This window comes from Oryctolagus cuniculus, chromosome 9 (genome assembly GCF_051225735.1).
Source record: "Oryctolagus cuniculus isolate XC-2025 breed Fujian yellow rabbit chromosome 9, ASM5122573v1, whole genome shotgun sequence".
In the NCBI taxonomy this organism is placed as follows: domain Eukaryota; kingdom Metazoa; phylum Chordata; class Mammalia; order Lagomorpha; family Leporidae; genus Oryctolagus; species Oryctolagus cuniculus.
In genome coordinates, this window is record NC_142875.1 from 91,118,202 (window position 1) to 91,144,937 (window position 26,736).

The 26,736-nt window shown below is 43.2% G+C and overlaps 1 protein-coding gene across 28 annotated transcripts in view; it reads left to right on the forward strand.

Annotated features, from left to right (window-relative positions):
- Positions 1 to 1,420: 1,420 nt before the first annotated feature.
- ZMYM2 (zinc finger MYM-type containing 2) overlaps positions 1,421 to 26,736 on the forward strand; it is a 110,248-nt gene continuing 84,932 nt past the window's right edge. For 4 of the 28 annotated variants that reach the window (XM_051850065.3, XM_051850068.3, XM_051850066.3 and 1 more), the window contains exons 1-2: positions 1,421 to 1,617; positions 2,712 to 2,780. The gene's annotated coding sequence lies outside the window, so the exon portion shown is untranslated. Of the gene's footprint in view, positions 1,736 to 1,765; positions 1,905 to 2,711; positions 2,781 to 15,720; positions 15,767 to 26,736 lie in introns of those variants that run through there. The other 24 variants (XM_070049110.2, XM_089304350.1, XM_089304348.1 and 21 more) reach the window with 13 other exon arrangements.

A 26,736-nucleotide genomic window follows, 5' to 3' on the forward strand; every position in this document is an offset into this window, starting at 1 on the left:
TTATTAAATTTACACTTCAGTCTTCACAGAGTCCTTTATGGATGGTTAGCTTCATTAAAAACTTGATGTTCATCAATATTGTGTGAAACTTCTAAGTTGTAACATCACATGTCTATTAGCAGCCAGCGGTGTCAGACAATCGTGAAATTGAGGTCCAATTCCTGCTTCCACTTGGTGGAAAAGTAACCAACGCCACCACTTGTAATCCCACTAACAACCGCCAGGGAGAGACCAAAGAGGCATCACTTTCATCTTTACGTGGAGTCTTGGAAATCTCCAGCACCATGACGTCCCCCGAAGACGTAGGTGTAGACGAGGAACAAAAGACCCTCGTGGACGCGGCCCTAGGTCCGCCTCCCTCGGGCGCCGTCTGTCCCTGGCCCGGCTCCCGGGGGAGCGCGGGGGCCGCACTGGGTGGGCGAAGCGATGGAGCCTCCATCAACCGTTGAGGACAAGGAGATGGTGGAGAGGCCGAGGGAGGCCGGGGAGGGCCAGCGCACGGGTGTGCAAAGAAGACGGCAGCGCTGGGGGCGTCCCCAGGGCAGGCCTGGGTCCCATGAGCGGGCGGGAGCCCAGCTCCAGGGGAGCCCGCAACTCCCTCCATCTTGGTTGATGGAGGCGGGGAGCGGCGTCTGGGTCTCCCCACCGTCGCGCCCGCGCCCACCCCCCGCCACGGCCACGGGGCCGCGGCCGCCGGAAGCGGGGGCCGTTCCCTCGGCCGAATGGCAGAACCCAGTGCGGGCCGCTCAGGGCCAAGTTTCTGGGCCCCACGGGGTTAGGATTTGAAAGGGTCCCAAGTTCCCAGAGCAGTTCCGACAAAATGGAGGACGTCGTCTCCTCCTGCTGCAGCCATGACGGGAGGTGGGGGGACTCTTCCCCACGGGGGCGAGGCGAGGGTGGAAGTGTCCCCCTAGCCCTCAGAGCCTCTGGAGTCCCCTTATTCCGTGGCCCGGACCGCGCCCTCGGCCTCGCTCTGATTCCTTCCTGGGCTCGCCCCTCGCGAGGGGGATTCAAGGGACTGGACAGGGAGGGCGTTGGGGCATCGAGGCCGCGTACGTCCTCGGGCAGAGTCGTTAGGAGCCGCGGCGGCCTGCGCGTCCCGGTCCAGGCTAGGGCAGGCGTCGCCGCGTCAGCCCTCGGGCCGTCCCAGCCCCGGAGAACCCTCGGGTCCCAGGGGTCGAGCCGCGGCCCGTGCGGCTGGCCACGAAAGTCGGGCTCCTGACCCTGGCGGCCCCGGGGGTGGGGGCGGGGGCTCCGAGGGGAGGGGACGCGGCCGCCAGCCGAGGGCCGGCGGAGGGGGGAGTGGAACGGCAGGGCCGGGGGTGTGGCTCTCGCCAGACAGACAGGCTTTCGGACCACCCCACCGAGGGGGGTCTTGAAGGAAGGCGGACACATCCAATGGCAATCTCTCAAGCTCCTTGGCCCACCTCCGTCGCCTGCCAATGAGCGCGTGGAGGGCGGGGCCTCCCCGGGCTCGGCCGCGCTGCCGCCGCCTCCGCCTCCTCCTCCTCACCAGCGCTAAAGCCGGGACTGGACCGAGCGGAGTTGTGCGTGTCGCCGAAGGGGGGTGGGCCGGGGGAGGGGAGGTTCGTTCCGCGGAGCCGCAGCCAGAACCGGGTGAGGCTTCTCCCCGCTGTCTTTCCAGTCCAGGGCCGCCGAGAGTGGGGGAGGCTGGGAGCAGCGCAGCCTCCGGAGGAGGAGGCGGAGGCGGAGGCGACTGGGGAGGCGGAGATGGGTGAGGGCAGCCTCCGGAGCCTCCCACCGACCCGGGCTTAATACCCCGCGGCGCGGCCGCCGTCGCCGCTGCCGCGTCGGGGCCTCGGGGGCTGCTCGGGGCTGCGCTCATGTCACGGGCGCCTTCGCGTGCGGCCCGAAGGCTGCGCGGGCGCGGCCGGGCGGGCTGGGTGAGGCGGACGCCGGCGGCGGGGGTCGCCGGGCCGGCGGGGCCGCGGGGCGGGGGGTGCGGGCCGGCGGGGCGGTCGCGGGGTATTTTCCTTTCTCTCCTGCGGGGGTGGGGGGGAGGGGCGCCGGTCGGCGATCGCGCTCTCGGGGCTGCGCGCCCACCCTGTCGGCCCGAGCTGAGGTCTTCAAGTTTTTTCGGGGCGAGGGCTGCTGCCTGTGGCCCCGCCGGGTCCCCTCCTTCGCTCTGCTCTTCCCCGGCGCTGCGCTGCGCGGCTCTTGCTCCTCACGTATTGTTTGGCTGGGTCTCTAATGGCGGACGGGGAGGCAGCGCTGCCGGTCGCCGACTGCAGGGGGGGGCAAACCTCGGGCCCAGGGCAACAGCTTGGGGCAAATATGGGCGATATCTGCCCAGCAGTGACGTGAGCCGTCCCTACTTCCAAATTGGTGCTGAGAGTGATGGGAATGACGCTGGTGGGCGAATTTAGGAGGGAATGCACATCCCTGGCTGGCGTCGAGGCAACGTTTGCCCTTCCCCCTCCCTTTCCAGGAGCGGGCTTGGTGCCCTCGGGCCACTCTCTCCCCCAGATCTTGGCTTTCACGTGGATTATTGGCCCCCAATACATATTTTTGCTGCTGTTGTGCCCCACTTACGTTGGAAGGGGCTGTTTGCAGGGTGGGGGTAATAATAGAAGGGCCGTACTTCCTTGACCTCTTATTGCCTTTTCTGCCTCCTTCTGGCGAAAAAGGCTCGGTGTTCCCACCAGGTTGGGTATTCTTGCTCCATTTTCCATTTTTTCTTTTCATCCCAGGACCAGGAATCACCTACAGCCCTGTCTGGTGCATCTTTGGCAGAAAGTGAGGAGGAAAACACCCCCATTGTGAGTCCTTTGCTCCTGATTTTGCTGCTCTGTAAAGAGGATGTTGTCAGGTTGTAGAGGTTCAGCCTTGGGACATGGCCCTTCCCGTTGTTTTGAGGGGGAGGAGCTTTCCCCTTGGGTGGCAGCTGCCCCCGGGGCGAAGCCCGGGTAATGGCTGTTGAGGCAGCTGGGAGTGGGCGCTGCTGTTTGCACCGCTGCAGACATCGCTCCTGCTGCTGCAATACCAACCTCAGCAACCAGACGACGGGCTTCTGCAGCTGCTCACGTTACTGGAGAGGAGGGGTGGTGCGAAGGAGGGCATATTTCTGGTGCCCTCTAGAGTTCCAAAGTGGGAATTCAAGTTACTTCATTTTAAATGCTATGTATGTATCCATTTTTGACATCCCCCCCCCCCCAATGGATCACTGATTTAAAGGATTGGGAGCAGTCTTTTAACTTTTTGGTTATATCCTGATCTAAAATAAAAATGTTATGTCCTGATCTAAAACACAAATTTTGTCTCTTATGGTTCATGAGTTACTAGATCTTTTTCATATTTTTGCTTGGGAACGGGCATGGAGGGCTGGCCTCTGATCTGTAGTGTCTTAGATCACCAGCTTGTATGCTGGTTCGACCAGTATACCGATCTAGTTACCTTTTCTCCCATCTAACGTGTTGGTCATTCTTAAGACGCATTCTTGATTTGATGCTTGTAATTTGCTGTGCAATCTTGGAGTGTGTTAGACAGTGAGATAAAGGTTACTGGTTAAATTGTACTTCAGTTCCTTGAAACTAGTTACAGAGTGTCAGTGAAGTCAGCACTCTGGATACATTATATCTCTTGAACCTGTTTACAGTTGATACTGTAACTTTCAGGGCTCTGGCAATGGTGGGACATAAGTGTAGTAGCTTATGACTAAATGTTTTGTCCAAGTGGGTCAAAAGATACTGAATTCAAGATAAGGAATTGTCTAATACAGATTGTGAAAGCTGATATGATGTTGGCAACTTAAATTGAATACACACTATTTTAGGTACAGTGGGACACATTTATGTGTTAATTTCCTTTAATCTTAGCAAGTATTGTGCAGAGTAATAAAAGCATTTATTGAGCTGTATATACCAGCCCAATTGTAAGCTTTTAAAAAAACTTTATTGTGGAAGCATTACAATTCCTAAGTGAGAATAGTATACTGGATGTCCATACTTCATATTCTAAAATTGACACATGTCCAAACCAATCTTGACATGTATTAAGTAATTTAATCATAACCCATTGATGGAGAGACTGTTTTTATTGCTAATTTGTAGAAGAGTAAGCAGACATAGGGAGATACCCAACAAGAGTATTCAGTAGAGCAAGGATCTGAATTTAAGCAGTTTCTTTACAGAGGCTAAGTTCAGCAGCTATACTCTACTGTTTTAAAGTACATTAAATGCTTGTTTTACAAATTAGAAATTTAGACAGTGAAAAAAAATCCAAGGTTAGTCTTCTCAGTTTATTGTCTTTCTACTTAGCAAATGGTGTATAAACAAATAGAAAGTACTGTGCCTCATTGAGTACCTTTTTTTTTTTTTAAATAAGAAAGCTATAGTTATCAGTTACTTTTTAAAAAAAGATTTTACTTACTTGAAAGGCAGAGTTAGAGGGGGTGAGAGAGAGAAACACAGAGACCTTCATCTGTTGGTTCATTCCCCAAATGGCCGCAATGGCTGAGCCTGGGCCAGGCCAAAGCCTGGAGCCAGGCATTTCATATGGGCCTCCTGTGTGGGTGACACGGGCCCAAGTACTTGGGTCATTTTCCACTGCTTTTCCCAGGTGCATTAGCAGGGAGCTGAACTGGTAGTGTAGTAGCTGGCACATGAAGCAGTACCCATATGGGATGCCAGTGATGCAGGCAGCGACTCAACCCACTACACCACAGTGCTGGCCTCATAGCAGTTACTTTTTCATGCTAACTCACCAAATGCCTGCAGCAGCCAAGGCTGGCACAGCTGGAAGCCAGGAGCTGGGAACTCATTCCTGGTCTTCCATATGGGTAACAAGGGCCCACCTACTTGAGTCATCACTTCCTTCCTCCAAGGGTGTGTATTAACAGGAAGCTAGAATAGAGGGTAGGTCTGATAACTTGAACCCAGCCACTCTAATAGGTGATGGGTGCATCCCTAGTGGTGTCTCAACTGATAGGCCAATTTTACTGTGTCTGTATGATTTAGTCTGTAGTTTCCTAAATAATATAACTTGAATGAATATATGTTCATTATTTCTCTAATGAGTTTAAACTCTTTAGGCATTAGATCATCCAAATATGATAGATCAAGGATCACATCTTTTCAAATGGATGGACAGTACTTATTACCACATATTTTAACAAATGATTTATCTTTCCAGGATTATTTCTTTTGTTCTTGGTTGAATTGTTGATGATTGGTTAAGTTTGGTAAGAGATTTGGAGATGAGGGACTTAGAAAATGTATAGTTAGGATTTTTCTGAAATATCAGCATATATATTAATGGAATACAATGATTTTTTAAAAAACATCTATTTCTTTTGAAAGAGTTACAGAGAGAGAGGGAGAAACAGAGAGAAAGAGACTTTACATCTATTGATTCATTCCCCAGATGGTCTCAGTGGCCAGTGCCAGGCCATGGTGAAGCCAGGAGCCAGAAACTTTGTATGGGTCTCCCATGTGGATGGTAGGGACTTAAACATTTGGGCCATCTTCTGCTGCTTTCTGAGGCCATTAGCAGGGAGCTGGATTGGAAGTGGAGCAGCTGGGACATGATTTGGCATCCATATAGGATGCCAGTGCTGCATACAGAGGCTGTACCTGCTGCACCACAACACTGGCTCTGATTCTTTTAAATAATACCAAAATGTGGTTCTCATTTTGCTATTTAATGACTTAACTAAGAATTAAAATTTATTAGCAATTCCAACTGGTGGTGTTTTATTACTATATCTTATAGTAAGATGAAGATAACCTGACAATTTTTAATTGACCTTAACTAAATAAGTTGCCTTATTAGATTAGCATTTATTGTACATTTAATGTGAAGTGAGTGCTTTTAGATGTATTCACAAAATATTTTGACTTAAAAATACATTGTACACTTTTTGTGTCTTAGTATATTCTTTTTTTTTTTTTTTTTTTTTGACAGGCAGAGTGGACAGTGAGAGAGAGAGACAGAGAGAAAGGTTTTCCTTTGCCGTTGGTTCACCCTCCAATGGCCGCCACGGCCGGTGCGCTGTGGCCAGCGCACTGCACTGATCTGATGGCAAGAGCCAGGTACTTATCCTGGTCTCCCATGGGGTGCAGGGCCCAAGGACTTGGGCCATCCTCCACTGCCCTCCCTGGCCACAGCAGAGAGCTGGCCTGGAAGAGGGGCAGCCGGGACAGAATCCGGCTCCCCGACCTGGACTAGAACCCGGTGTGCTGGTGCTGCAGGCGGAGGATTAGCCTAGTGAGCTGCGGCGCCGGCTTTAGTATATTTTTTTTTTTTGAAAGATTTATTTATTTATTTGAGAGGTAGAGTTACAGACAGAGAGGGAGAGACAGAGAGAAGGTCTTCCCATCCACTGGTTCACTCTCCAAATGGCTGCAATGGCCAGAGCTGGGTGTATCCGAAGCCAGGAGCTTCTTCCACTGTCTCCCAAGAGAGTGCAGGGGCTCAAGTCCTTGGGCCATCTTCTATTGCTCTCCGAGGCCATTAGCAGGGAACTGGATCAGAGGTAGAGCAGCCAGGACTTGAACTCACCCTTATGGGAGCCGGCACTGCAGGTGGCAGCTTTACCCACCAAAATGTCAGCCCCTCACCTATCTTTTTAAATAGCTGGGGGAAAGATAAAAGGTGATCTTTACTTTCCCATGTTCTGCTTTTCTGAAACCTCATGTGCTGGACTTTTGTACCTCATTTGGTAGGACAACTCTGAATCAGTTATCACACAGATCCTGATATAAATTTTTTACTTTTGTGTTGATGTAGAGCTTGTGATATCATTTGTAAATCATTATTCATACTTTTAGATATCTCCTATCTTTAGGCATTGATATTGATCACCACCATAGTTGACAATATTAGCATAATCTTACATTAAGAGACATTTTAAGAAGATTTTGGCATAATTTTTTTAAGATCTATATTTATTTGAAAAGCAGAGTTAGAGACAGAGTGAGAGGTCTTCTATCCACTGGTTCACTACCCAAATGGCAACAATGACAAGGGCTGGGCCAGGCTGAAGCCAGGAGCCAGGAGCTTCTTCCAGGTCTCCTATGTGGGTATAGGAACCCAAGCACTTGGGTCATTTGCTGCTTTCCCAGAAGCATTAACAGGGAGCTGGATCTGAAGTGGAGCAGGCAGGACTCAAACTAGTTCCCATTGTATGAGATGCTGGCATTGCAGGCAGTGGCTTTACCTGCTATGCAACAGTGTTGGTCCCTGGCATAATAACTTTAATGTGTTTTTTTCCAAGAGATGCAAGAAAAGCCCACATTAAAGTGTTTTCTCACATTGGATTCTCAGATGATCTTAAGTTAGGAAACAGAGATGGCTTTGAATTCATTTGTTTTCCTTTTTTTTTTTTTTTAATTTCAGTTGATTAATTTTTTTCTATTGCTGTCCCAGCATAGACTCAAGATTTTAGAATTGTATAGACTTTTGAAGTTTTCAAATCTAAAACAATGTGTTAGACTCATAAAATTGTCACTAAGAATTTCTGTCAGATAAATCCATAACTTTGAACTATAGGGTTCTGCATAAATATTGCAGTTCATTTTTGTGTTTTATTTTGATTGTATACCAGTCAGGAAGTAATGTATTTGCAACCTGGTTTTTAAGTAAGTCACCTTGTAATCTTAGATTTCTTATAAAGGTGGGAAGAGGATCTTTGTGGAGGCCAGCAAAAAATACTTAGGTGATACGGAGATGAATTGTGTTAAAATTTGGATTATAACACTTTAGAACATGTCTGTTACTTTGTTACATATTTTAGGATATATTAAATTTTTGAAAGATTTATTTCTTTATTTGAAAACCAGAGTTTTAGAGAGAGAGAGGGAAATAGATTTTCCAACTGTTGGTTGACTCCTCAGATGGCCGCAACAGTTAGGACTGGGCCAGGCTGCAGCCAGGAGCCAGGAGCTTCCTCCAGGTCTCCCACATGTGTGGCTGAGGCCCAAACACTTGGACCATACCCTGCTGGTTCTCCTAGGCTATTAGCAGGGACCTAGATCAGAAGTGGAGCTGCAGCGAACCAGTGCCCTTATGGAATGCTGGCATCCCTCCTGGCAGCTTTACCCTGTATGTCACAACACCAGCCTAGGATATATTATTTTTTGGATCAAGTTTTACCTAGAACTTGAAGCATTTCTGTTGGACTGTAAAGTAAATTTGTGTAAATCACGGAAAAATCTTCTTTAAATAATGTGTAGAGAGGTTAACAAAATCACTTGGTCACGTGACTTTGGGTTGATTCTATTTTATTTTTAACTTAAGAATCATTGAAAAATGGAAGTAATCAAATTGAATAAAAATGGTGTTTAATTTGAAAGGAGGGATTGACTTGGATTTTTAAATGTTATTGAATTGATCAATATTCTGTTAAGTATTTGTGTTTGCTATTTTAAGAAGGAATTTGAGAGTAACCTTTGGATATTTAAAAGTAAGTAATGAAAATTTAATAGGTCTGGCTTTAAGAAACTTGCATTTATGTTTTATTAGTACCAATTATCTTGCTTTTGTTTGTTCTTTAAATACTACCAGATTATTGCTAGAGAATTTAGGCTGCTCAGGATTAGATTTTCTCTTACCTCTTTAGAGGGTTGAGATTTTTTTTCTTTCTAATGTTCCTAGTAAATTGGAGGGTCAGATTTCATTTTGTGCATTTATAAATTAGTCTAAAGGTTTAAAAATATTTTATCCTCAAATTATTATATTTTTAAGTATGATTTTGATTTTAAGGTAAACTTCATTTTTCCAGATAAATTTAGTAGAAACAGAATTACTACAACTTCGTAAAAAGTTGAGAAAGATCTGTTGCTATTCTTGCAGTACACTTTTTTTAAAAAAAGGTTTTATATGAAAAAGTTACAGAGAGGGAGAGAGAAATTTTCTTTTTAAAGATTTATTTATTTATTTATTTGAAAGTCAGAGTTATACAGAGAGGAGAGGCAGAGAGAGAGTCTGCCATCCACTGGTTTACTCTCCAATTGGCCACAACCACTGGACCACTGGACCACGACTGGAGCTGTGCTGATCCGAAGCCAGGGGCCAGGAGCTTCTTCCAGGTCTCTCACATGCGGGCAGGGGCCCAAGGACTTGGGCCATCTTCCACCACTTTGCCAGGCCACAGCAGAGAGCTGGATCAGAAGTGGAGCAGCCAGGACTGCAGGCGGTGGCTTCATCTGCTACGCCACTGAGCAGGCCCCAAGAAATTTTCCATGCATTGATTCTTTCCCCAAGATGGCTGCAACTGCCTGTGCTGGGCCATGCTGATATAAGGAGCTTCATCCAGATCTTCCACTGGAGTGGCAGGGCCCAAGTACTTGGGCCTTCTTCCATTGCTTTCCCCAGGCCATTAGCAGGGAGCTGGATCATCAGTGGAGCAGCCAGGACTCGAACCAGCATCCATATGGGATGCCGGGGATGCCAGTGTCACAGGTGGCAGCTTTACGTTTTATGCCTCAGCACAGACCCCAGTAAATTTCTTTCTAATCATACATTTAGATTTGATAAGTAAAGTAGTTAGTCATTTTTAAAAAAAGATTTATTTATTTATTTGAAAGGCAGAGTTACAGATAGAGAAGGAGAGACAGATTTTCCATCTGCTGGTTTACTCCCCAAATGGCTGCAACCACCTGGGCTGGGCAAGGCTGAAGCTAGAAGCCAGGAGCCAGGAGCTTCTTCTGGGTCTCCCACATGGGTGAATGGGATCAAGGACTTGGGCCATTCTCCTCGGCTTTCCCAGACACATTAGCAGGGAGCTAGATTGGAAGTGGGACAGCTGAGACTCCAACTTTAGCTATGATAACACAATGCTAGCCCCAACAAATTGGATATTATAACACCTACTAGATTTAATTTCAGGTAGTCAGAAAAGATATGTTCTATTAATGGTTGGCTAATCAGTTTTTTTGGCTTTTTTATAGCCAGGAGGAGTATTTCATTTTGACTTTTGATGCTATACTATACAGGATCCTAATTAGGAGTTTGTAAATTTTTGGTTTTGCTCAATAATTATCAGATTAACTGTGATTCCATTTCTATAAAACTAAGTAAAGGTTTGAGTAGAAGTGAAGCTTTAGGGGCCAGCATTGTGGCGCAGCGGGTTAACGCCCTGGCCTGAAGCGCCAGCATCCCTTATGGGCGCTGGTTCTAGTCCTAACTGCTCCACTTCCGATCCAGCTCTCTGCTGTGGCCTGGGATAGCAGTAGAGGATGGCCCAAGTCCTTGGGTCCCTGCACCCTTGTGGGTCGGCACAGTTCTGGCCGTTGCGGCCAACTGTGGAGTGAACTGTTGGGTGGAAGATATCTCTCTGCCTCTCCTCTCTCTGTGTAACTCTGACTCTCAAGTAAAAAAAAAAGAAAAAAAAGAAGTGAAGTTTTAGGTTAAATGAATTTTTTATTTTACCCTCTTTTTTTCTTTCAATCATATCATATTTTGTTTGAATTATTTTGTTATTTTAATTGTTTTTGGCCCCAAAATGGTAAAGATTGAACATCCCTAAACTGAAAATCAGAAATCTAAAATGCTCCAAAACTCAAAACCTTTTTAAAAAAAGATTTATTTATTTGAAAGGTAGAGTGACTGAGAGAGGGAGAGACAGAGAGAGAGAGAGAGAAAGGCAGATGTTCCAGCCAGTGGTTCACTTCCCATGTGGCTGCAATGGCCAGGGCTGAGCCAGGCCCATTCCAGGAGCCTGGAACTCCATTCTAGCCCATCCTGAGATAGCAAACTGATAAATATTAGGGCAACACTTTTATTTTGTTATAAGATTTATTTATTTATTTGAAAGAATTAGAGAGGAAGAGATAAATCTTCCTCCTGCTGGTTTACTCTATATGGCCACAATGGCCAGCATGGGGTTAGGCTGGAGCCAGGAGCTTCCTCTGGGTCTCCCATGTGGGTGGCAGGGGCTCAATTACTTGGGTCATCTGCTGCTGCTTTTCTCAGGCTATTAGTGAGAGCTGGATTGGAAGTGGAGCAGCAACCCACATGGGATGCCTGAGTTGCATGTGACTCGAGGTGTCACAACACCGGCTCCTATAACTTTGTTTTATTGTTAACAATTTCATTGAGTACAATTTATATACAGTAAAATTTATGTTAAAAGCTTCATAAATTTTAATAAATGTATATGTTTGTTCAGCCAATACCACAATCTAGTTTTAGAACACTCCATCACCCAAAAGGTAGACTAGGGTAGATTTGGAATCTGTCATGTGAGAACTTTTTTGGGCAGAAAAGCTCCAAAATTAAGTTTTTAGCCTTTTAACCTCCTTCGTTCTCAGTAGTCCCTTTTCCATGTGACGTTCCCACCCACATCCCATGATCGCAAATTCAGAAGTTGTTACTAACAAGAAAATTCACCCTGAGAGCAAGGTATAAGTAGACTTTAGGACATAGGATGTGGTAACAGATGTTGTGTGGTCTTGTTAAAAATACAAAAGGAATGGAAAGGAAAAAAAATACTTAAGTTTAGGGAGAAGATAGAGAAACAGCCAGGTAAGGCCATTAAGATGAAAGGTCTGATATACAAATGGAGAGAAGATGGAATAATTTAAGTCAGGTGCATGTGTCATGGAAAACAAACAATCAAATAGAAACTTCTCAGAGCAGTGTAAAGCTATTTGGAGATATAAGATGAAATTACATAAGGCAGGATTAACACTTATTTGGAAACAGGAATGTACAATATGAAAATATTAAATGTACAATATGAAAACAGTATTTGATACTCAAAAATTGTAAAACTAAATTTCACAGTAATGATTTTGTGGATCTGATTAAGAAATGGGTGACAGAGAATCATGAACATAGGAGAGTTCAGGGACAGCTTGAGTACCCTGATCCAAAATGCTAGGGGCAGGTGCTGTGGCGCAGCATAACACCCTGGCCTGAAGCGCTGGCATCCCAGATGGGCACCTGTTTGAGACTTGGCTGCCACTTCCAATCTGCCATGGCCTGGGAAAGCAGTAGAAGGTGGCCCAAGTCCTTGGGCCCCTGCACCCATGTGGGAGACCTGGAAGAAGCTCCTGGCTCCTGGCTTCAGATTGGCATAGCTCCGGCCGTTGCAGCCAATTGGGGAGTGAACCACTGGATGGAAGACATCTCTCTTTCTGCCTCTCCTCTCTCTGTGTAACTCTGACTTTCAAATAAATAAATAAATCTTAAGAAAACAAAAAAAAACAAGACAAAATTCTAGAGACCAGAAGTGTTCTAGATTTCATATTTATTTCAATTTTGAAATATTTGCATCTATATACTAAGGTATCTTGAGTATGAGACAAAAATCTAAACATGAAATTCATTTGTGTTTCATATATAATTTTGTATATAACCTGAAAGTAACTTAGTGAATTATTTTTAGGGTGTCTGAATTTTGACTGTGATCCATTGCATGAGGTCAGGTGGGAAATTTTCCACCTGTGGCATTATGTCTGAGTTCAAAAGTTTTTTGGGGGAGCAGTGTTGTGGCACGGGGGTTAAGCTACTGTTGGAACACCAGCAAACTATATCAGAGTGCTAGTTTGAGTCCTGGCTACTCTTGCAATGCAGCTCCCCTTGGAAAAGCAGGGGATGATGGCAAGTCACTTAACCTCTGAATTTTAGTTTACTCTTTTAACAAATGAGTATAGTAATACATGCTTTCCTGAAATTGCTGACATAAACACTTAAAATTGTATAGGGTATGTGACTGGCCAGTAACTAGTTGGGTATTCAGTTAATAGCAGCTGCAATTCTTAACCTGTCTGTATTGACCAAACATGATGCTTGCTGTGGCTTCTGATACAGTAAAGGCAACATGTGCTCATCTAATGGTGGCTAGGAATTCTGTCTTTTGACCAACGTGTCTCTGCATGCTGTTACTAGTTTATCAGTATGCCAAGTGATCTTTCCTTCAGCATCTTTTTCATGCTACTCTATTATATATTTTTCCCATACTTTTTGAAAGACATTCACCATTCACTGCCAGTTTGTAATCTGTCAATGCTATACCAAATTTGCTCTTTTTGAAATCACTGGTACATAATTGCCAATTCCTTAACTGCTGATTTTTGGTTTTAATTTGGTAGTATTTGAAATTAATGTTTCAAATTTAACTTTTATTTAATTTTATTTATTTATTTATTTTTCATTTATTTGAGAGAAATTTTCCGTTCACTAGTTCATTCCCTAAATGGCTCCCACAGCCAACACTAGGCCAGCTGGAAGCAGGCAGCCGGGAATTCCATCTGGGTCTCCCATGTGGGTTGCAGGAGCCCAAGTACTTGGACTGTTTTCCACTGCTTTCTTAGGTGCATTAACAGGAAGCTGGATCAGAAGTGGAGCAGCCAGAACTGGAACCGGTTCTCTAGTATTTAGGGTACCTTAATCTGCTGTGTCACAACACGAACCTCTCAGATTTAACACTTAAACTCTTAACTTCTGGCACTTTGATTTTTTTTTTTTAAGATTTATTTATTTGAGAGGTAGAGATACAGACAAAGGGAGAGACAGAGAGAAAGGTCTTCTGTCTGCTAGTTCACTCCCCAAATGGCTACAACGGCCCAAGCTAGGCTGATCCGAAGCTAGGAGCCAGGAGCTTCTTCTGGGTCTTCCATGTGGGTGCAGTGGCCTTTCCCAGGCTGTAGCAGAGAGCTGGATCAGAAGAGAAGCAGCTGGGACTCAAACTAGGGCCTATATGGAATGCTAGCACTACAGGTAGAGGCTTAACCTACTACTTCACAGTGCCCGCCCTGGCATTTTGATCTTAATGTGGTCTCCTACTGCTGACCATCTTCTGTATTGCCTCTTCTTAGGGTGAAATGTTGAGATTTTTAAGTATCATTATTTCTTTTTTTTTCTTTCTTTTCTTTTCTTTTCTTTCTTTTTTTTTTTGACAGGCAGAGTGGACAGTGAGAGAGAGAGAGACAGAGAGAAAAGTCTTCCTTTGCCGTTGGTTCACCCTCCAATGGCCGCCGCGGCTGGCAGAGTAGACAGTGAGAGAGAGAGAGACAGAGAGAAAGGTCTTCCTTTGCCGTTGGTTCACCCTCCAATGGCCGCCGCGGCCGGCGCACAAGTATCATTATTTCTTAAGGTAGTATCTTTAGATCTCTCCTGTTTTGCTTTGTTCTTGAACCTTAACCCATTATGTTAGGAAGCAGGGAGTTTATTTGTAACGCAGTTTTCCTGTGGTCCACAGTCAGATAAATTTTTCCTAAAGCCCAGTCTGATCACATCACTTCCTTGGCAAAAATGTGAGGGATTCCTGTGGCCAGCACTGTGGCGTAGCTGGTAAAGCCTCTGCCTGCAGTTCCGGCATCCCATGTGGGTGCTGGTTCAAGTCTCATCTCCTCCACTTCTGATCCAGCTCTCTGCTATGGCCTGTGAAAGCAGTAGAAGATGGCCCAACTCCTTGGGCCCCTGCACCCACCTGGGAGACCTGGAAGAAACTCCTGGCTCCTGGCTTTGGATCAGCTATTGCAGCCATTTGGGGAGTGAACCAGTGGATGGAAGACCTTGCTCTCTCTACCTCTTCTTCTCTCTCAGTGTAACTCAGCCTTTCAAATAAATAAATAATCTTTAAAAAAAAAGTGAGGAATTCCTGTTGGCATATGAAACAAAATGCGAACTAAGCCTGGACTTTAGAAAGAAGAATTCAACTAGGAAGTGTGGTGTGTGTTTTTTAGGTAAGTTCGCACTACAATTTGGCAAGATAGTTATATAAATGAATAAATATGAACAATGAGGTACGGTTGGCAATATATAGAAATGAGTAACTATATGCATATCAGAAAAGGATAGTTATAAAAGACTATTTTGGTTCTAAAATTGAATATGATCTTAAACCTTCAAGCAGTAAAAATATGTGACAAAAATCAAAGTTACCCCATAGTCTCACTCTGAGGCCAGTTTTAAATAGTCTTAGAATTTTTTCCCAGATTTTTATACTCATTATATATATATATATATGATATGCTATCAACAATTGACATACTTGACAGTTTGACATTCTTATAATTCCTGTCCATATGTTATGAAAGTCTTCAGCTAATTGTTTGAATTCTAATGGTCAGTTCATAAGGCTCAGTTCTATTTGAGTAGGAGACATGTGATATAATGAAAAGTGTGTGAACTTTAGGTACAAACTCTGGGTCTGCCACTTAGCAACTGTGTGCCATAGGAAATTTGCTTGATTATATAGTGTATTCATTTGCAAAATGATATAATATATTTAAGAAACAATATTTCAAGGTAGTTGTGATTAAAGTGGTACCAAATGTATCTTTTATGAAGTTGGTAGTTTATGATCTTGTTAGATGTAATGAAATTCAGAGACAAAAAGTAGAACTCAAGGGATTGAATTGAGGGATTGAATAAAGGGAATAAGTAAATTAAAACTTAATATTTTCTTTACTTCAGATTCATTTTAAAGAATTTTAAGTATTCACTAGGTAAATAAATAAATTGGAAATCTGTAAATGATAGGGTAGTCTGTTTACTTTTGAAATTTGTTTATTAATTTTGTTTGATGTACTCCATATTCTCTTCCTTTGAATTTTGAAGGCATTTAGTGAAATACATGAGGAACACATCTCAAGGAAAAGATGGTATTAAACATTGTCATGGATTTTGAATCTTATGAAACATTTTATTTAATAACTGCATTAGAGAAATAGATTCTTGGTAGCTGAAGTCTAGCCTTTTTGAATCTGTGGTCTCATTTGCTTATTGATGCAAGTGTTATTGTTTCTTTAGGTTAGATGAGGTCTAATCATGGAGCATTTGAAGTCATGTAAAGAAGGTAAACTTTTTGAGCCCTCTATTCCATCATGTTTAAACATTGGGGGAGAATTTGTAATCAAAACATAGATTTGGGACACAAGTAGTCATAAGAATAAATTAATGTTTTGATGATTTGTTTCCAAATTAACATATGTAGTGGAAGTTTATTTGTGTTGTAGTTTTTTTTTTTTTCTTAAGATTGATTTTTATTTATTTGGAAGGTGCAGTTAGAGAGAGATCTTCCATCCACTAGTTTACTCCCCAGATGGCGGCAACAGCTGGTTCTTGGCTCGTCTGAAACCAAGAGAAAGGAGTCTGGGTGCAGGGGCCCAAGGATGTGAGCCATCTTCCACTGCTTTCCCAGGCATGTTAGCAGGGAGCTGGATTGGAAGTAGAGCAGCCAGGACCCTAACTGGTGCCCATATGGGATACTGTCATAGGCATAACTGCTGACCTCATAGCCTTAACCACTATATGACAATGTCTTCTCCTTCCCCTTTGTTTTAAAAGATGTATTTTTATTTATTTGATAGGCACAGTTTCAGAGAGAGGGAGGGTGGGAGGGATGATAACCATTTAAGGGACTAAGATCGTATTACTAAGTGTAATTATGTAAATAATAGAGAAGTAAAGATAGTAGGACTGAGATTCTTATTTTAGCTTATTTCCTGTTTTATAATGGGGGAAACAAAGGCTCAGGGATGAAGTGATTGTACTGTGGAACACAGGAAAGTTTGAATTAGAATTCAGTGGGCTAGGGAAGAATTAAAAAATAAAAAACACAGAAAGATTATTCACTTTATTTATTAGGAAAAATATTCATTCAGTAAATATTTATTTACTAGGACTTTTAAGTTTAGGGGATACAGCAAAAGACAGTAAAAACACAAGTCTTTACCCTCTTGGAATATGCAGTCTAATGAGGGATACAGATTACAAATTAATAAGTAAACATAATTACATATTAGATAAGTATAGTTGGGGAAACTATGCATTTTGATGTGAGAGTAGAGCAGGAGACCTAATTGAGATCAGGGATAGGTTAGTAGAGTGTTTGGCACAGAATAATCTTTGAGACTAAATTGATACTTTGGAAAGAATCCTGAGACAGGAAGGAACTTGGGCCTTTCCTTGAACCAAGACAGTATAGCTGAAGCTTTAGTAAGCAAGACAGAGAAAGAATAGTGTTGAAAGTGAACCTGGATTTTAGGCAGGGATCAGATGAGGTAAAAATCTCACATGTTGAGGGAAGAATCATGTTTTCTCTTAAGTGCTCTAGAAAACCATCTACACTAAACAAAGTAAATGGTGTAGTCTGATTAAATTTTTTTTTCTTTTTTCTTTTTTTTTTTTTTTTTGACAGGCAGAGTGGACAGTGAGAGAGAGAGACAGAGAGAAAGGTCTTCCTTTGCCGTTGGTTCACTCTCCAATGGCCGCCGCGGCCAGCACGCTGCGGCCGGCGCACCGCGCTGATCCGATGGCAGGAGCCAGGAGCCAGGTGCTTTTCCTGGTCTCCCATGGGGTGCAGGGCCCAAGCACTTGGGCCATCCTCCACTGCACTCCTTGGCCACAGCAGAGGGCTGGCCTGGAAGAGGGGCAACCGGGACAGAATCCGGCGCCCCAACCGGGACTAGAACCCGGTGTGCCGGCGCCGCTAGGCGGAGGATTAGCCTAGTGAGCCGCGGCGCCGGCCTGATTAAATTTTTTAAGAGTTCTTTAGGTATGCTAGGGACTAGAGTAGATAATGTCATTAATCCAGCATAAAAGTGGTGGTGGTTTTCTAGGGGTAGAAAGCTATCTGTAGAGATAGGTAAAAGTGAAGTTTCAAGATCTATTTTGAATGCTAAAAAAAAACTTCAAGAAAAATTTTACTTATTTATTTAAAGACAGAGTGTCAGAGGAAGTTTCAGAAATCTTTTATCTGCTGGCTTACTTTACAAATGCCTGCAGCAGCCAGGGCTGGACCAGGCCAAAGCCAGGAACCAAGAACTCCATCTAGGTGTTCCTTGGAGGTAGTAGGAACCCAAGTACTTGGGCCATCATACATTGCCTTCAAGGTATAGCTTAGAAGGACATTAACAAGAAGCTGGATCAGAAGAGGAGGCAGGATTTGATTCCAAGTACTCTGATAGGGGATAATAGTCATCCCAAGTGGAGCCCAACCAGTTGTGCTACAACTCCTGCCCCTTTTTAAACCTTTTGATCTTTGTCAATATAAGAGAAAATTGGTGGCCTTTAGAATTCGCGATTTTTTTTGGAGCAGGAATTAGCTTAGCAGCTAGGACTCCTGTACTCTACATTGGAGTGCCTGGCTTCCATTTCTGGCTCATGTTTCCTGATGTCTCCTGTTTGGAGAACTTCCAGACTGAATACATGGAAGTTTCATGGAGTGGTGTCTCAAAGAGGGCATGAGAACTCCTATCCTTTCTCACAAGCCCTGTTCTATGCATCTGATAATTTGTATCTTTTGTAATATTCTTAATGATAAATCAGTAAATGTAAATTAAGTGTTTCCTTGAGTTCTGTGGCCTGCTCTAGCAAACTGAAGTGAGATTTTCAGGAACCTTGATTTATTGGTAGTCTATCAGAAACACAGATAAAACAACAAAACCACCTGTGGCTTGCAATTGGCATCTGAAGTGGGAAGTCAGTCTTGGGACCAGGCCCCCAACCTGCGCTGTCTCCAAGTAAAGAATGTCTGGGAAGGGAATTAGAGGACACCCAGCTGATACTGGCTTTAGACTGGATTGTTTGCTTGCTGTGTAGTATTTTCACCTATATGGGTAAATGATCTTAAATTTCCTTTCTTTTTTCCTTTTTTTAAAAAGATTTTTATTGATTTATTTGAAAGAGTTAAATAGAGAGAGGGAGAGAGAGATCTTCCATACTCCGTGGTTCACTCCACAGATGGCCAGAATGGCTGGGGCTGGGTCAAGGTGGACCCAGGTGCCAGGAGCTTCTTCCAGGTCTCCCACATGGGCAACATGGACCCAAACACTTGGGTCATCATTTGCTGCTTCTCCCAGGCCTTTAGTGGGGAGCTGGATCAGAAGTGGAGCCTCTGGGACTTGAATCTGCCCATTTGGGATGCTGGCATAACCCTCTATGCCATGACACTGGCCTTTTTTTTTCCTTTTTAAAAGAAATTCTGGTATAAATACTAACATAAAATATACCATTTTTAAGTGCATACAATTCAGTGACATAGTGTTTTGCAAATATCACCACTACCCATTTCCCAAACTTTTTTGTTTGTTTAAAGATTCATTTGAAAGGCAGAATCACAGAAAGAGGGCAAGACAGAGAGAAAGGTCATTTCCCAAACTTTTATCATCCTAAAAGGACACTCTTGTAGATAAAAGAATCCCAGTCTCCCAGCCCCCTGTTTTCTGGTAACTTCTGTCTTTTTGTCTCTGAATTTGCCTGTTGTAAGTAGTGGAATAATACAATATTGTCCTTTTATGTCTGGCTTATTCACTTAGTATGCTATTGTCGAGGTTCATCTACATTGTACACATGTATAAAAATTCGATTCATTTTTGTGTGTGGGGAAAAACACTGAGTAATATTCTATTTTTTTTTAAAGATTTATTTGAAAGTCAGAGTTACACAGAGAAGGAGAGGCAAAGAAAGAGAGAGGAGAGAAAGAGAGTTTTTTCATCTGCTGGTTCACTCCCCAATTGGCCATAACAGCCAGAGCTGCACAAATCCAAAGTCGGGAGCCAGGAGCCTCCTCTGGGTCTTGCCTCACAGGTGCAGGGCCCCAAGGACTTGGGCTATCTTCTACTGCTTTCCCAAGCCATAGCAGAGAGCTGGATTGGTGGTAGAGCAGCCTGGACTTGAACCAGCACCCATATGGGATGCTGGTGCTACAGGCAATGGCTTTGCCTGCTACGCCACAGTGCTGGCCCCAGAGTAATATTCTTTTGTGTATGTATACCAACATTTTGTTTATCTATTCATTTGTTGATAGATACAGGTATCTATTGGAGTCTTTACTTTCAATTTTTTGGGGTATACAGCTTTCTATGTGACTAATTTATTTATTTGACAGATGGGGAGAGACAGATAGAGGTCCTCTCTGCTGGTTAACTTGCCAGATACCCCCAATGGCGAGGGCTAACTCAGGCCAAAGCAAAGAGCCAGGACTCCATCTGTGGTGTCTCCCACATGGGTGGTAGGAACAAAACTAGTTGAGCCATCACCTGCTGAGCCACAGGGTGTATATTACCGTAAAACTGGGATGGAGAGTAGAGTGGGGACTCAAACCCAGGCACTGTGATATGGATTGCAGGTGTCCCAGCTGGTGGCTAACAGCTAGGCCAAATGCCTGACCCTATATACGACTTTTTGAAGAACTGTCAGGCTATTTCCCACAATGCTATACCATTTTTAAAATTCAACCAGCTGTTCACAAAAGTTCCATTTATAGACATCCTCATCAGTATTTGTTATTTTACTTTGCCTTTTTTTTTTTTTTTTAAATTTATTTGACAGGTAGAGTTACAGACAGAGAGAGAGAGACAGAGAGAAAGGTCTTCCTTCCATTGGTTCACTCCCCAAATGGCTGCTACGGCCAGCGCTGTGCCAATCTGAAGCCAGGAGCCAGGTGCTTCTTCCTGGTCTCCCATAGCACTTGGGCCATCTGCCACTGCTCCCAGGCTCTTAAGCAGGGCGTGGGATTGGAAGTAGAGCAGCTGGAACTTGAACTGGTGCCCATATGGGATGCTGGCACTGCAGATGGTGGCTTTACTCACTATGCCACAGCGCTGGACCTTCTTTACTTTATTCCTTCCTTTCTTTTCTCTTTTTTATTTTTTTAAGGAAAAAATTCAATTATTTGAAAGTTAGTGTTACAGAGAGGAAGAGGGAGAGACAGATCTATCTTTCATCTGCTGGTTCATTCCACAGATGGCCAGTGCTGGACCAGGCTGAAGCCAGGAGCAAGAGCTTCATTTAGGTCTCCCATGTAGGTGGCAGGGACCCAAGCATTTGGGCCATCTTCCACTGCTTCCCCAGGCCATTAGCAGGGAGCTGTATCAGATGTAGAACAGCTGGGACGTGATCCAGAGCTATATGAGTTATGTGTGTTGAAGTGGCAGGTTTGGTGGCTTTACCAACTACTCCACAATGCCAGTCCCTCCTTATTTTTTATTTCTAATTGTAGTTTAAAAAAAAAATAGGGCCAGCACTGTGGTGTAGTAGGTTAAGCCTCTGCCTGTGGCATTGGCATCTCATATGGGCACCAGTTTGAGTCCTGGCTGCTCCACTTCGATCCAGCTCCCTGCTGATGGCCTGGGAAAGCAGTAGAAGATGGCCCAAGGGCTTGGGCCTCTGCATCCTTGTGGGAGACTCAGAAGAAGTTTCTGGCTCCTGGCTTCTGATTGTCTCAGCTCTAGCCTTTGTGGCTATTTGGGAAGTTTACCAGCAGGTGGAAGGCTTCTCTTTCTCTCTCTCCCTCTCTGTAACCCTACCTTGCAAGTAAATAAATAATTTTTTCTTTTCTTTTTAGAAAAAAGGACTGAACATTTGGCACATAGGTTCAAATTCTGCTTGGGAGGCCTGGGTCCCTTGTTGGAGTTCCTGGGTTAGAGTCCCACCTCTGCTCCCCATCCAGCTTCTTGCTAAGCATCATGGGAAACAGCTGGTGATGACTAAAGTACTTGGATCCTTGCTACCCATATGGGAAACACTGAGGGAGTTCTTCGCCTTGGTTTCATCCTGGCACAGCCCCAACTCTTGTGGGCATTTAAAGAATGAACCAGCAAATGGAAGATCTCTGTCTCCTTTTCAAAATAAAATAAAAATAAATAAAAAAGAAAAAAGAAATTTACCATCTTAACCATTTTTAACTGTACAGCAGTGGTAGCGTTAAATATGTCATTGTAACAGATCTTCTGAAATTTTATGTCTTGAAAAACTAAAACTCCAGGCTGGCGTTATAGCATAAGCCTGTAATGCCAGCATCCCAAATGGCTGCAACAGTTAGGGCTGTGCTGGGCTAAAGCCAGGAGCCAGGAACTCTGTGGAAGTCCATTTTGGTCTTCCACAGGGGTGGCAGGATTCTAAATATTTGGGTCATCTTCTGCTGCCTTCCCAGGTCCGTTAGCAGAAAGCTCAAATAGCTGGGACTCCAATATGGAATGCTAGCATTCCAAGTGGTGGCTTAACCTGCTGGGATACAACGCTGGTCCCTGGATTCTGTTTTTTTTTTTTTTTTTTTTTTTTAAACAATATTTTTGATAGCTTTTTATGAGAAAGCTTTTGGAAAATCATATTCTTTTTTAATTTATTTGAAAGGCAGTTACAGACAGGGAGAGGCAGAGAGTGAGTTTCCATTTACTGGTTCACTCCCCAAATGGCTGCAATGGCTGGAGCTTGGCCAATCTGAACCTGGAGCTAGAAGCTTCTTCCAGGTCTCCCATGTGGGTGGAGGGGCCCAAGCACCTGGCCATCTTCTGCTGCTTTCCTAGGCCATTAGAGAGCTGGATCGGAAGTGGAGAGCTAAGACTTGAACCAGTGAACATGTGGGTGCCACAGGTGGGGCTTAACCTACTACACCACAGCGCCAGTCCTGGATTTTTTTTTTTTTTTTAAGATTTATTTATTTATTTGAAAGGCAGAGTTGCAGAGAGGCAGAGGCAGAGAGAAAGAGAGAGAGAGGTCTTCCATCCACTGGTTCACTCCCCAGTTTGCTACAATGGCCGGAGCTGGGCCCATCTGAAGCCAGAGGTAGGAGCTTTCTCCCACATGGTGCGGGGGCCCAAACATTTGAACCATCTTCTGCTGCTTTTCCAGCAGCAGGGAGCTGGATCGGAAGTAGAGCAGCCTCCCCCTTCTCCCCACTGTTTTTTAATTGTACCTGTCAGTCTCTTTTATAGGAGAATTTAATCTGTTTACATTTCAGATTTTGCTATTTTTTGTATGTCTCATGTTTTTTCTTCCCATTTCTTTTTTGTGTTAATTTTTTTCCTATTATCTTGATTCCTGTTTCTATATATTTTATTTTTTTTTTAAGATTTATTTATTTATTTGACAGAGTTACACAGAGAGAAGGAGAGGCAGAGAGAGAGAAAGATCTTCCATCTGCTGGTTCACTCCCCAATTTGCTGCAATGGCCAGAGCTGCACCGATCTTATGCCAGGAGTCAGGAGCTTCTTCCAGGTCTCCCACGCGGGTGCAGGGGCCCAAGGACTTGGGCCATTTTCTGCTTCTTTCTCAGGCCATAGCAGAGAGCTGGATCTGAAGTGGAGCAGCCGGGACTCTTAACTGGCACCCATATGGGATGCCGCCACTGCAGGCAGTGGCTTTACTGGCTGCACCACAGCGCCGGTCCCTATATATTTTATTTTATTGAAGATTTACTCCATTTATTTGAAAGAGTAGCAGAGAGAGAGAGAGAGAGAAAGAGATCTTCATCTGCTGGTTCACTCCCCAAATAGTTGCAGCAGTCATAACTGGACCAAGCTGAAGCCAGGAGTCAGGAGCTAGGAGCTTCTTCCACGTCTCCCTTACGGTGCAAGGGCCCAAATACTTGGACCATCTTCTGCTGCTTTCTCAGCCACATTAGCATGGAGCTAGATTGAAGTTGGAGCATTAGGGACTTGAACCAGCTCCCATATGGTATTACCAACACAGCAGGTGGCAGCTTAACCTTCTTTGCTACAGTGCTGGCCCCTCTGGAAATGTTTTAATTTCTCTTTATTTCGGGAGGAGTCTTTTGATGGATACAGGATTGTTGGTTGACAGATTTTTTTCTTTCATTATAGAAATAACTGACAATGTAAATTACCCTTTTGAGAGTCCTTTATATGTAATGGGTCACTTCTGTCTTGCTGCTTTCAAAATCATTATTTTTGGGTCCACAATATGTATCTCTAGACTTTATCCTGCTTTTTGAGTGAATTGAGCTTCTTGGGTGTATGTATCTTCAACATGTCTGGAACGTTTCTGACCAATCTTCAAATATTTTTTCTGTTCCTTTTTATTTACAATGTGGATGTTGGGAGCACTTGATGGTATCCCACAGGTCCTACTGGCTCTGTTCACTTTTTTTCTTTTTTTGTTCATTTTTTCTTTCTGTTCCTCAGACTGGGTAATTTCAGTTATGTTATCTTCAAGTTTAGGGATTCTTCTGTTTTGATCTTCTGTTAAACCCTGCTAGTAACATTTTCATTTTGTTATTGTACTCTTCATTCCCTCAAATTTTTGGGTTACTTTTTATAATTTTATTTATTTATATATTTTTTATTTATATTGTTCATCTTTCTGATTTCTTTTAGTAATTTGTATACATTTTCCTTTAGTTTGTTGAGCATATTTAAGATAGTGCATGTCTTTGGTAATTACAGTGTTTGGATTTCTCAGAGATGGTTTTCTTTCAGTCTTTCATTTCTGTGAATGAGACCTTTTATTTTTGTTTTCTTTTTATGTTTTGTAATATTTTTGTTGAGAATTAGACATTCTAAATATTATTATGTTTTGGTAGCTCTGTAAATCTGATTCTCCTAATGTATAGTTTGCTGAATTTTACTTAAGAAATTCAGCCACTCATGTGACTTTTTTTCCTAAACTATTTTTTCTTGCACAGTTTGTATTTTTTTAAAAACCTGACATCTAGAATGTGAGCCATTTTATATTTATTTATTTTAGCTATTTGTAAGGAGAGAGAGAGAGTGAGAAAGAGAGGAGATACAGAGATTTACCTATTGATTCATTAGCAGGAAGGTGGAATCAGAAGCAAAACTGAGACTTGTGTACTTCAATACAGGATATTGGTGTCCTAAGCAGCATCATTCCTGCTGTGCCAGACTTCTGCTCCACATGGTTTATATTTCTTGTTTTTTATTTTATTTATTTATTTATTTTTGTGGTCATTGCAGTTTCTATTCTATTATTGCTGACAAAGATTTTCTTAAATGTCCAGATTGGGGAAAAAAAAAAAAAGATGGGGAAAAAAGCATTATGTCTGGTTAAATCTTCTGATAGATGCTCCAGGGGAAGCAGCTGTTGCCCAGAAGGCTGAAACCACGAGAAGTATTGGCGCTAGATCAACCCAAGCACACAATCCCAAATTTTGGTAGAAGATCTCACAACTGCTAGCCTTGTATCCAATCAGCTGCTCTAGTAATGTAGAATGAGGTGGAGTAAGGAATGGGAGCTGATGTCTGGGTTGTGCTAGTTTTATGAATAATCAGCAGCCTCTTTGCCTAGTACTCACTCGCCTGGTTGTTGCAAGTGTATTTAGGTTTCAGGATTGAAAGAAATTGGATCCTATTACTTTTTCCAACTTAATGGTTGTTTAGCTGGAAGTATCCATAACTAGAATTTCTCACTTCATTGTTTTGCCTGAAGTCTGTCTTCATCTAATTTTTGTGTGTGTTATATTTACAAGGGCCTTGCCAACTCCAAGATTATAAAAAATAAAGTATCATTATTTTCTTGTGATTTTTTTAATCCATTTTTGCCTTGTTTAAAAACAATTTTTATATTGAGGTTTTTTTAGTTGTTCAGCGCCAGCCCCCTTCAAGGTACCATTTTCCCATAGCTTCTTGTTGTTTCATAATACTTTACTGAAGAATTCATATCCCTGTTAAAATCACCATTGGATACTAAGTGTCTTCATATATTGAGTGTAAAGACTTTCTTATGTATTTTGCCTGTGGTCCATTTTCTGTACCTTTTATCTGTTTATTATAGCTTTATAATATGCTAATTCCTTCTAATATTAATTTCCTTTCATAATTTTCTTTTTCCTGCTTATTTATCTATGTAAATTTGAGAATCAGTTTATCTAATTAAAAATTTTGGTTATTTTTATTAGGATCAAAGTAAATTTGAAGATTAATTAGGGAAAATTGATATCTTTTATGTTATTGAATCTTCCTTTGTAATTAGAATTGCTTTTGGTGGTATTAGATCATAATCAACTCATGGATTTAAACAAATTCGATGCATTTTATTCATTGCAGTGATTTTTTTCTGCCATTCTTTCTTACTGGCCCATTTGGAGCTTATTCATATTAGCCCTGGAGTCCTTTAAACCTTTATTCCAACCCCCATCTCTGCCTCCAGTAATCACAATAGTTTATGTTTTAGGCTCATCTTGTGCATTTCTGGTCTCTGACCTGTAATAAACCATTTCTTCAAGGAGTTCTTGCTTTTTTAACACAGAGGAATAAGTTTTTCCTCTAAATATTTACTTTTTTTAAAAGTGTATTTATTTACTTGAAAGAGTAACAGAGAGAGGGAAAGGTATCTTCTCCCCAAATATCTGCAATAGCCAGGAATGAGCCAAACTGAAGCCAGGATCCCAGAACTCCATCAAGGTCTCCCATGTGGGTGGCAGGAACCCAAGTATTTGGACTGTCATCTGCTGCTTCCCAAGCTTATTAGTAGGGAGCTGTCTTGGAAGTACGGATTTGCCTGGATTGAAACCAGGTACTCTGGTATGGGATGCAGATGTCCCAAACTGCTGCTTGACAACCACTGCCTCACAACAGCCCCTCCATCCCATCCCCTGCATGTGCCGCATTTGTGTTTTCATGAAGGTAATCGTTCATACTTTTTCTTAGTTGATAATCCTTGGTTGTCTGTTCATAATCAGAAGTGAACTCCTAAGAGCTGTCTGGATATGCTAAGCCCTTGAGGGGAGTAAGGGTACTGTTGGATATCTTACTCCATTATAGATGATCTGAGTGTGTGTTTGTTTAGAAATCCCCATTTCTGGTATCTTTTAATGTTGTAGTGATGTTTCCCAGAAAAGAGTCTGCTTCTCAAGTGGAGAGATTTGTGGACTGTGATTTTATTTTTTTAGCTTTTATTTAAAAGGCAGAGAGATGGCCAGAGACAGATAGGAGGCCGGCTCCGCAGCTCAATAGGCTAATCCTCCACCTGCAGCACTGGCACACTGGGTTCTGGTTCCGGTCGGGGTGCCGGATTCTGTCCCGGTTGTTCCTCTTCTAGGCCAGCTCTCTGCTATGGCCTGGG